This window comes from Cibotium barometz, chromosome 20, assembly GCF_041138505.1.
Source record: "Cibotium barometz isolate CiBa-2024 chromosome 20, ASM4113850v1, whole genome shotgun sequence".
Taxonomy (NCBI): Eukaryota; Viridiplantae; Streptophyta; class Polypodiopsida; order Cyatheales; family Cibotiaceae; genus Cibotium; species Cibotium barometz.
Window position 1 is genome coordinate 19,048,609 of NC_141065.1, and position 12,850 is coordinate 19,061,458.

Genomic DNA, 12,850 nt, shown 5'->3' on the forward strand with positions numbered 1-12,850 from the left:
ACCAACTCTTACTAAAGCATCCATTTGGAAAGGGATCCACTAATGTCACCCATGGGAGTGTCCAACCCCCATGGAGATCCTCGTTTTACAGTTGTCCTGATACTATAAAATTTATTGTAATGCTCCCTAAACCCTATGTACCAATCTTATGTTTTGCCTCATTTCACTATGTCCAACCCCCATGGAGATCCCCTTTTTACAGTAGTCATCATACTAGAAACTAAACCCTATGTGCCAATCTTATGTTTTGCCTCATTTCACAGTGCAAAAATTGGCAGGCCTTTGTTACATCGACTTCCCTCTCAATTTTGAAAAGACCATCCTAAATCTCTAAATGAGGAGATCTGTATGGTCCTCTTGTGGTAAATCCCAGTAACTCCATCCCTGTGATACTCACCTCATAGTCTACCTTTACATTTACAATCTACATAGATTTTCCATCTTCCATCTTTCACTTCAAGCCTTCTCACCTCCCAACACATTTACATTTGAGCTCGCAACCTACATAGCTTTACAATCTTTCATTCCAAGATTTGGTATGTGGACTAATGGAATGAGGGTTTGCATTACTTTTTCAAACCTTTACCTTGATGGTGGAGAGATCAACACACTTCTATGAACAACTAAATGAAGTCGACCCTAGCCAAGCACCCTAGCCGAGCACCCTAGCCGAGTGTAGACAGCTCTACCAACATCAAGATGACGGCTCACTATCCCTAAACATCACATCTAAGGGACTAGATGTTAGCTAGGATAGTGAGGAAGGGGATGATGTTAACCTAGTCAATAGGAGCCATTGATCAACATGGGGACTAGTCAATAGAAGTGCCAAAGATGCAAGGACCAACTACAAGGTCAATATGTGCGGAAGTCAAAGCTTTACCAAAGGGGTTAAGCTCACTCTACCTCTAACTCATGGACATGTGCCCAATATGGTTCTACATAGTGAAAAGTGCCAATGCTAAGGCTAATCATGCTTATTAGAGATGGATTAATGATTTACATCCTCTTAAGATGGGTTTCCAATACTCAAAGGAGAGAAACCCAACATCATAATGGGAAACTAATTTTGACTTATAGCTTTATTTTGACATGTATTTATAATATTAAACACCCGTGATGGCACTAGGGTATGCCTAAGGATGCGTTTAATACTTATTTCATCATGAATTAAAAGCCTATGAGAATAAAGAGCTAGAGACTAGACTATAAAATAAGTAAGTTCAGGGTAGGGGGGTAAACAAATGTGAACAATTAGAAATTGTGAAGCTAGGGTGGATCATAGCAACTGACCATATCCATGATTGATTGAGATGATCAATTAAAATTAATAAAAAGTAACCTTATTTTTTATTAATTAACATTAATACAAACAAAAATGTGTACAAACAATGCGATAATCTCATTGCTTATTTCACTCTAGGATGAACTTTGAAAGTATATCGATTTACAAAGGATGCGTGTGAACGAGATTATGGAGTCAGTTATTATCAGATGTAGTTTGAGTTTTCCCTATTTATTCCCAAGAGTGGAAATGTCTTATGAGGGAAAGTATGTTATGTAGAATCCTCATATTGTGTCTTCATACTATTATATCGAGATCTTTTCCCTATATTTTAAGCATAGTGGACTTCTATAAATTTTGAACTGTGCCTTTTTGAATGGGAGCATCGATAAACGAGGTTATTTGAGCCAGGGATATATTCAATCATACCTCCAAACTGTTGGAAGTTGGAATTTGGGACTCAATATAGATTGGCCCTACAAGCAGAACCAGGTCACTATACCATTCATGATGGTTGGTCTGCCCAACGAACACACACATGAGCAGCCACCACAGGTTCTCCAAGCTCTTATACCAATGTTAGGTCTTGACTCCCCTGTCGAGCACGCTTGGGTACAAAAGGGGACCACACCCTTATCCCCTAGCCAATGCCACCCTCCTCCCCACCCCATAAATGTTACGGGGTTAAGGAAAGAGGCCCACAACCATGTTGTTATACGACCAAGAGAGAGGCCATACCTTCAAGATCTGTATACCCACGTAGTTGTATCTTTGTACCAGCCTCATAGAAAAGTCCATAATCAACTGTGGACTTTATATACATAAGAATCCATCTAACCATATCTAAGTGTGGCTTCCTAGGGGCTTTCATAAATTGACTCACAAGTCCACTCAAGTCTGGTACTGGTCATGTGGGAGAAATCATGTCCTAACTACTAATAAGATGGGCATGTAAGTGCAACATGTTTTTCAGCCTCCGTCTCAACATGTAGGATGATGTAGATCAAGCTACCCATTATTTAGCATTAGGACTAGCAACCTAATCCGACAAGGTTAAAGGAGCCATGGGATTAGAGAAAGCAAGCTAATACGGGTGGCTAAGGTGGATTATTAGTAAAACCAGAGTTATTGGTTGTTTATGACTAGTTGGTTATTTATAGAGCAGAAGTAATCACTATATAAGTGACTTGTGGGTTTATTATTATTATATTGTTGACAATGGGTCGGACTAGACTAGAGACTCCCGAGATGGACTTGGCAGAGATGAGAGTGAGTCTTCGTCTCTGGCTCAGGGGTGGTTTTGTCAGGACCTTTATGACAATTGGAGTAGGAACTCTAATTCTCAATCACAAAAATTAGAACATAACATATACTTACACAAATTAAAAGCATAAACCTAATAAACAAATTTAAATAAACAAAGAAATATGGAGAATAGAGTAGAGTTCAGTAGACACAAGATCGGGTTGAATCTTCTCTAGATGAGTGTGGCCCTTGTACCACTCACCCATATTTATATATATTAGGAAAAGCTTTCTTTTCAAAAAGATACCTTCCAAAAACAAAGCACAAGTGCCTTTTGAGCATATGAGCGTACAAGCTTTACAAAAATACAGCAAGAAATAGTATGAAGTCTTGGGTGTACCCAAAGTATAAAATACTATTTGGTATGTATAAAGGTATGAGGCCTTAGCCTTACAATAATATTAATGCCTAAATATGAAACCATAAAAGGTGTTTACATGTCTTCCAAAATATCTCATAGTGGTCCAACACATGTTCCACCTGCGCGATTAACACATAATCTATCACTCATTCATTGCCCACATCCAAAATAAAATTAGTCAGTGCACACAATTGATTAAATACATTAATCTTGACCATAACATACAAATGCACGCAACTGATTAAACACATTAATCTTGGTAAATGATATAAATAAAAGACACATCCAAATAAAATATCCCAAAATAAAATAATGGACATTCCCATAGAGGTTATGACTAACATTCCCTCTTGCTCAGGTTGCAACTGGCCTTAATTGCATGGATGGTAAGAGTGGATGAGATTTTGGTAAGAATGGAAAAACTTTTCTAGCATCCATTTTGCATCTTGAGTAGGATGGTTCTTGAAAGCCACAAGATACTTAACATAAGTGTTACCTTTTTGTAAGCAATAAATTAAGCCTCTTTGCTAAATCTATCTACTATAGTCCAAATCTTATCATTCTTGTTAGAAGTTAAAGGAAAATCACTAATAAAATCCATACTTATTTGTTCCCATGGTTCATTAGGAATAGGTAAAGGCATAAGCGAACCAAATTTCTTTCCTTTATGATTCTTAATCTTTTGGCAAACAAGACATTTAGAAATAAACTTAGCAACATCTTTACACATAGTAGGCTAAAAGAAATCTCTAGCAACTATTTACAAAGTAGATGATGCTCCTCTATGACCAACAAAAGGTGGTTGATGAGATTCTTGAATAATGACTTTCCTAAATGGTTTAGTAATGCATAATCTCTTTTGGAAGAAAAGAAAACCATCATCATAAGAATAATCAAAACGAGGTAACCAATCATTATCTTTCATCTTGTTGTATGCATCAGAAAAATCATAATCATTTTCATATGTTCCCTTCATGTTATCGAAAGAAATGCCCTCAATAGTAGATATATTATTAATGGTAGGTCTCCTACTCAAAGCATTAGCAACAACATTTTCACATTCAGGTGTATATTAAATGGTTGGCTGAAAACTTTGAATAAATGATATGTCTATCTGATATTAAAGGTTCTGAAAGCAAATGTTTAATACTTTGTTGAGATCAGTTTTAATAATAAATTCAGAACCTATAAGATAATGTTTCCAAATTTTTAATGCATAAACAACAACAATCAATTCTTTATCATAAATACTATTATACTTAAGTTCAGGTGGTTTCAATTTTTCACTTTTAAAAGTGATCGGATGGTTATCTTGCATAAGCTTAGCACCAATACCATGTCCACTAGCATCAGTTTTACTATCACAAAGAATGTTCTAAGGAAATCAGGTAGTGTTAATACAGGTGCATGGGTAAGTGTATACTTAAGTGCACTAAAAGATTTTTCATGTATGTCAATCCAAAGAAAAACTTTAGTCTTTTTTAATAATTTAATCAAGTGGTGTGCTTTGTAAGATATTTTTCACAAATCTTCTATAATAAGAACATAAACAAAGAAAAGATCTCATAATGGTCCAACACATTTTTGCCCACGATTAACACATAATCTACCACTCATTCATCAGCTACATCCAAAATAATATTAGTCAATGCACACAACTGATTAAAACACATTAATCCTGACCATATCATACCAGTGCGCACGTAGTTGATTAAACGCATTAATCCTTGTAAATAATATAAATAGAAGGCATATCCAAATAAAATATCCCGAAATAAAATAATGGGCATCCCCATAGAGATAATAACTAACATGTTTATTTGTAACAAACCTATGGTTAGGAGGTGAAGCTAGCATGCAACCCTTCAATCTGGTACTAATCTTGATGCATTTGTTTAGAAAGATCTTGGGGGGATCTTACAGCTAGATCCTTAGTCATCTCCCTAAATATCTCCATCGCATCTCCACCATAAATTACTCCACATCCCATGATTCTCTCGTAAATTCCATGATTCTCTCCTAAATTCCATGATTCTTTTTCAAGCTCTTGAGCTCCTTTAGACCTACGCATGTGTACACACATAAGACTCATGCGTTCTGCTACACCTCAAACACACAACTATCCCCCATCACCATAATTTCCAACACTGCCCCTTGGTGATGTAAGTTCCTCGCCATGTTGTCTCCTAGTCCTTACATCTCCACCACCTCTACTCAACCACTTGTTGCACAATAAGAATCATGTTACACTTTTGCAAGGATATGACAAACACATGAGGGTGGGGCCATGCCCTTACACATTTACTCATCCTTGATAAACCCAAGAGCCAAAACTAGCTCTTCAAATACATTAGTGAACATGATTACAACTATTATGGACTAAAAATATGGACTGGTCCGCTGCCTATAAAGTGGCCAATATTTGGAAAGGGTGGTACCCCCTTGTGGTACTTGTGTGTGTGTGTGGCTAGTATGGTGTGTGTGTAGCCGAGTGAAATTCCCATGTGTGACTAGGAATGGAATAAGACCTCATGGAAAAAAAATGGCCAAGACACCCAACCATAACTAAAACATGGGAGTCGTACTCCCACTCAATAAGATGATGTCGATGTAGCCAATATGCTCAATCTAGAGTCAACACACTATGAAGGGGATATGCATGGAACACATCGATGCCAAAGGCCCCCGCCAAAGTGTCGATATGTCTAGCGAGTGTTGGGACAAAGTAGCTACATGAACACGATGCTCGTGATGTTCTACAGTTGTTTCCAGCGTGTGAGAGAGCTGAGGGAGAGGACTCAGTGATGCTTTTGCCGATTAAAATTCCAAGGCGAAGGAAGATTCGAGAGATAACACTGGTGGCATTGGAGGAGCCAAGGAAGATTTGAAATGTGAATAGGAAGGAGGTTATATAAAGGAGCTCTTTGTAGTAGTATTCAAGGATGAATCTGATGCTTCCACCTCCCCTACCCACACAGCCAGCCATGCCTTAGTGAGCTCAGTCTCACCTCCAATCTCAAGACCCATCTTGGGTCTCAGACTCCAAGTGGCTTTACCCTAATTTGGCTTCCCTTAATGCATAATTTTCTCTCCCACTAAACACTCATTAATCCTGTTAAAACTAAGGATCAAACTCTTGATACATACCCATTAATCCTCTTAACACACTAAGGATCAAACTCTTCATACACACCCATTAATCCTTTTAAAACTAAGGATCAAACTCTCCTAATCATGAGACATCGACCTAATCATTAACTAATATTGAGATAAGAATCTTTAATTAATAATGAGATCAGAATTGTTAACTAATAATGAGATGAGTACATGTTGGCTTCGCTTGCTCATGTGGGATAACTTTGACTAGCTCACTTGGCACTGTAGCATCACTCATTTCAGCAAATCCTACATCAAGGCAATTGAGATCCTACCCTAACCTAAGAGCATCTCTCTCATATCAAATTGGAATTTGCAAAGCTAGAGTAGATCATAGTAATTGATCAAATCCATGATTGATTGAGATAATTACTCAACACTAATAACAATTAAGGCATACACAAGATGAGCATAAACAAGGCTATATTCTCATTGCTTAATCCACTTTAAAATAATCTTTGGAGTACTCAATTTATATCTCACAAAGATAGCCTCTAGATCCTTAATAATATTCCTGAATATCTCCCTCACATCTCCACAAATTACATAATTCTATAATTTTATCAATCTCCTAAATTACACAAATTACATAATTCTATAATTTTATCAATATCCTAAATTGCTTTAATCACATCTATCTATTCACCTTTTGCAATGTCACACCAATTAAAAATAACTTTTGAACTTCACACCATACAATATTCGAATGTCCTTTAGACCTTCAGACATGTGCACACACATAAGGCAGCTCATGCGCTCCCCCTCAAATACACAACCATCCCATCAGCACAATTTCCAACATGAACGCCCATAAGTTAAATTGTTTATAAGTCAAATTTTAAAAGCTCAATAGACCTTTACATGATATTTTGAACTTGGGAGTTCTTATTCTCTCTTCCCTCTTATTGATGTTCAGTAGACCTTTACATGATATTTTGTTATAGGAGCTCTTATTCTCTCTTCCCTCTGATGTTCAATAGACCTTTGAAATGGGAGCTCTTATTCTCTCTTCCCTCTTATTGATGTTCTCGATTTTCACGTTTATGTGTGTGGTTCTTTGTACTTTCATGTGTTCATGGTACTTCCGAGCTCTTAGGATTCAATTGTAGCTCTTGTGTGTGTTGTTCTTTTGAAGGAATTGAAAACAAAAGCAGGAAGGCCCCATGTGCTTCTCTTGAGTGGGTAAACTCTTTGGGCTAAAATCTCACATTAGGTTAAAGTAAACTTAGGGGGTTGGTAGTGAATGAAGCTTGAGATATGAGAGAGGGGTGGATAGTGAATAAATCTTGAGAGGAAGTGATCCATTAGAGAGAAAAAGAGTCTGACAAGAGAAGGTGTGGAGAAGGAGAGTGGACTAAAAAGAAAGGTTTTAAGAGTGCATTGAGGAAGAAGGTTTTCCCCAATGCTTTGTTCCTTGTGGAGCTTGGAGAAGGAGTAGAGACAAGGGAGAATTGTACTCAAGGGAGCATTGTACTCAAGGGAGCATTGCTCTCAAGGGAGAATTGCTCTCAAGGGAGAAGGGAAGAGCACAATGGAGTGGGCCTTGTATCTTGATAACTTTGAATGGACTCACAACTCTATTGAAATTGCGTTCTCACTCGCATCCAACTCACACTCGGGCTTGTGCCCATATATTCCATATTCTAGCAAGTCTCTAGAATTTAGATCCTGAAATCTCCTTGCATTGAATACTTATAATAAAAGACTTAATGATGATGGACTACCCGTTGGTTAGGTTAGATATGATTGGCAATGAGAAGGAGAACGCAGGAGTAAGGTTAGGTAGATTCTCGGTGTTGGCACTCCCCTCAAATCTAGTCCCAGCTCTTCTAAGTGACAGTTAGAAGAGGGAGGAATAGATAGACCCAACAAGTCACCTTCGGCCTTGTGTACTCCACCACAATTTTTTTAAGTAGCTACCCTCATGCAGTGGCCAGTGACCATTTAAGTGCCCGTGACAAGCATGTTAACAAGAGTCATTCATCGATGCATCCAAATGACACATTGTGAAGGCATAATATATGCACAAACATTAGTGCAGTAACATTATCTAGATTTATATTGCTCTGTGACATTGAACATTGTCAAGTTTAAGAATACTCATCCTAAAATAGTGCACACATGAATTATATAGTAGTGAAACAAAATTGTGGAAATGCCCAATAATTCTCTTAAAAGCGTAAGTATAAATATAGCTTTTTAGATAGATTTATATCTTGTAAACGCTTAAATGAGCAACTTGATATAAACAATAGCATAAATCGAGGTCAACAATAGCACAAATGGAGATCATACAACATTTTATAAAAATAAAATTCTTATGCTTCCCTACTTATGTTTAAAATCCATCCCAAGTTAGATAAAACAATAAAATAACTTGCACTGAATCACACTTTGTTTTAAATTACATGGATTGGAAAACAATAAAATAACTTGCATTGAATAACACTTTATTAGAGCCATGAGTCTACGAAGAAATTTATTCACATAGCCTTTTTTTTGCATGAATAAGTGATAAATGCCATTCTTTAAAAAAAAACTTAGACTAGTGTGAGTAGCATGTGATGATTTTACTTTGTTCTACGATGATTTGTCTACATGAAAACTACATGTTAGAAGTGTTGGAAAAGTATTTTCTTAATGCTACACCCTCATGTTGCTTTTGTATAGGTGATGGATGTGCTCGATAATAATGTAAGACCCCTCCTTTAGGAGGAGTAGCCATTGGTTTCCACTTTAGACACTAGATGACTAAGTGTGTCTAGATAGTTAGGAGATGGCTTATGTAGACTTGGCACTCTGCCAAGTGGGATGTATGCTTGTGCAAGCTAAGTGACCACATTAGTAAGTGTTGGAAACATTGTTCTCAAGTTGTGGGGTCCATTTGAGGGTCCAAATGGTTTCAAATGGCTGTGGGAGCTGTGCTAGGTATCTAATTTGATTGTAGTCTAATGTGGTCCCACTCGGATGATGTGGTTGGTTGGTCCTTTTGGACCAAGTCGTGGGTTGGCCTTGACATGGCTAACCCATGACGTTGTTGGCCCTGGCCAGATGTTAGGAGATGGCTACTTGACACTCTGCTAAGTAGGATGCATGCTTTTGTGGGCTAAGTGACCACATTAGTGAGTGTTGAACACAATATTCTCAGGTTATGGGGCCCGTTTAAGGGTGTCAATGGGGCTAAGTAGGATGTTTTCTTGTGTGGGCTAAGTGACCACATTAGTGTGAGTGCTGGACACATTATTATCAGGTTATGGTCTCAAATTGACGTGGGAGCTATGCTAGGTACCTAACTTGATTGTAGTCTAATATGGTTTCACTTGGATAATGTGGTTAATTGGTCATTTTGGACCAAGTTGTGGGTTGGCAATGTAGCTGACCCACATCTATGCTGGCCTTGGGTACTACAACTTGAGATTTGTGTCTAGAGAAGATTAGGGTGTGTAAAAATGGATTAGAATCAATGTCTTAACATGCTAGAAATGCAAGAAAGAGATTAACACTAATGATAAAAATGAAGAATAATGATAACTCAAGAGGTTTAGCGTAAAAGCTCCTTTTTATAGGCTTGAGTACATCTCCATCAGAGCCATTAATCATGGCCCATAAGCTTGAATATGTCTCATTAGCCATTAATTGTGACCCATAAGCAAGAATACATCTCATTAGCCATTAATTGTGACCCATAAGCTTAATTAAGTTACCCCTAATCTTTCCTAGATTTGAGCACCATCTCCCTTGAAGTGAGCACCCACTTAGCATCATCTCCCTTGAAGTAAGCACCCACTTGGCACCTTTCCCACCTTCTTCTACTATGTACCTACTTTTGGCCCCACATGGGGTACATTCTTCCATCTTTGGGCTCCCCTTGAACCTTTGAACTATAATCTATGACTTATGCAACTCATACAAATGTTTGAGGGGGTCACGTACTACCACTCCCCCTTGCTCCTAACATTGTCCAACATCACTTGCTATTTCAACACTCCCCCTCAAAACAAGTGATGAACTACTATCACCATACAAATAATAGATCTACACTCTTAGTGATTTACTAGAGTGGTCTATCAAAACAGGTGCCTTATAGGTTGTAATGTTGGCTTAGAGCCTATAGTTTTACACAAGGGTAGGAATACAACGAGTGGGTTTAAACACAAGGTGAGAGGGGTGCCCGACTAGAAGAGTCTTTCCATGATGCTTGGCCTCCTTCTTGGAAAGCCCCTTCATTTAGCTCTTCTTTTGTCATGATGTTTGCTTGAGTGTTGTTTGGAGTCTTCTTCTTGCTCTACTCGAGTTGCTCTAACAATCATTCTCTGTGTGGCTCGTAGGCTATAATGTAAGTAGCTTCTCTTCAACTAGAGACCTAACACATGCAAGTTATTGCATTAACAATTTTTGTTTTATTTGATGAAAAGTGTTGTGCAACCCAAAATTTTGATTTTTATATTGATTTGGACTTCTTTTGTTTGGCACTAAGTAGATTCTCTAGTTCATCCCATGCTCCTTTTTAGAGATATCTTTTGATGCAATGTGATGGATGAAACTATCTCCTAGCCCTAATGTAATTATGGCTAGATCTCTCTCATCTCTTCCAAACCAAAATCTCTTTTTCCTCCCCTTCTCATCTCGGACATTTCTCCCTTCCACGTAATATCCCCCAAAGCCCATCTTTCATGAGAACAAACTTAAGTTTTACCCACCATGTATAGAAACCATCATCATTACATTTATTAACTACTGTGAGTGTATTTGCCATGGTCCTTATGTGGATGTGAAAGTCTTTGCAATGGGGTTACCCAATGCTAGTATTGTCTAGTCCCTTACAAAGGTGGAGATATGTTATTCATATGATTAATACTTCCTAATTTCAAAAAACCATAAAAAACCAAAAAATACCCAGATTTGGGAGAGTAATTTGGAGTACTAAAACAAAGGAAAATTTGGTTTTGATGATGCACAAGTGTTTAGCAACACCCCCAACGATAAAGTAAACCCCTCGATATGGTAAAGTAAAACCTCCAATGGTAAAGTAAAACCCTCAACGGTAAAGTAAAACCTTGATTTGTGAGAGTAACTTGGAGTACTAAACTAAGCGACAAATTAATTTTGATGATGCACAAGTGTTTAGCAACACCTCTAATGGGTAAAGTAAAACCCTCAATGCTAAAGTAAAACCTTGATTTGGGAGAGTAATTTGGAGTACTAAACCAAGGGACAAATTGATTTTGATGATGCACAAGTGTTTAGCAACACCACCAATGGTAAAGTAAAACCCTCAATGGGGCTGGTCACATACCACTCCCCCTTGTTCCTAACATTGCCCAACATCACTTGCTATTTTAACATTATATATAGATTAGTTTGGCAGCCTTAGTTCGTCACATCGACTTCATTGCGTTCAAGCACTTTTGTAATCAAGACATCCTTTGTTCAAAGTTTGTTTAGATCATCATTAAAGCTCCTTACCCAGGAGCACACAAGTGGGTGGACACCATTAGTTTGTAATCATGTTTATCAAGAAATAATATTGTTTACTCTCCACTTCTTTCTACAATCTAATGCTTTGTATTGTGTTGATCCAACTCAAGGAGAATTATTATAAGGAGATATCCTTTCATTAGTTGCCTCTTTACAACAGATGAAAGCATTTAATAAATGACACATAGCATGATCAACTTGGTGGTTGTATACTTATTGATGATGTGACGCATTCTGAGAATTTTTGAGGTGGGTCTAGAAGGAGGATGGAATACCATATCAATGTTCATATTTTTTTTTTCCTAAATGAATCATAAAACTTCCAATTTGTAAAATTTTGAAACTTTACAAAATCTTTGAGTTAAAATAGAACTAAAATGCCCCAAGTTAAAAAATTAGAGAATAAAGTTTGTAGGTAAATTATGAGTGTTGCACATCCATTGTATTTAGATTTAAAAGAAAACTCAATAAATTTTGTAGTTAAAATTTAAAAGTGTTTGCACATCCATTGTATTTAGGTTTTTAGAAGGCTCACACATATTTGTTCTCTAGAACATAACACAAGTTAAAATGGAGTTAGTTCATGAGCTTGGTCCAAGATATGTATAATCTTGAGAACCTCATAGAAGTTCTTTTTCAATTAGGAGCTACTTGATCATAAAACATGATTGCATTCGTGGTAGATTGAGAAGCAAAATAAGCCCTCTTTGATGATTAGAAATGGCCAAATAGCCATATGATTCCTTTTAGAGAAAGACATGAAAGTATTATTGATTCTTACTTTCTTTTTACTCATTTCTTGGTGCTTTTTGTTTGACTAACATAGCTACCACATCTTCCTTCTCATGACACAAATTTTTTTAAGTTGCAATTCTCCTATTAAGATTAATGTTGGGTAGTTCATCATCATGTTTAAGAGTCCTTATTACTATACCACTCTCGTCAGCCCCAAGAATGTGTGGGTGTGAACACCCCCTCTAGGAAAGGCAAGGCCAAAACTCAATTATATTTTTATATTTTCAAAAGTGCATGCTTCACATCTTTACATAAAAGTGATTGATTTTTGAGTTCTCTCTATGAAAAAAATGTGAGTTAAAATTCATGAGAGGTAATTGTGATGTTGATGTTTAGATCTACTCATTAGAGCCTTCATGTGGCCTTGAAACATTTTTCCTTTTCTTTTTGGAACTCTAAGGTATTTTAATCATGTTGAAGCATTTTTCCTTTTTCTTTCAAGAACTCTAAGGTATTTTTTCATGTTATTT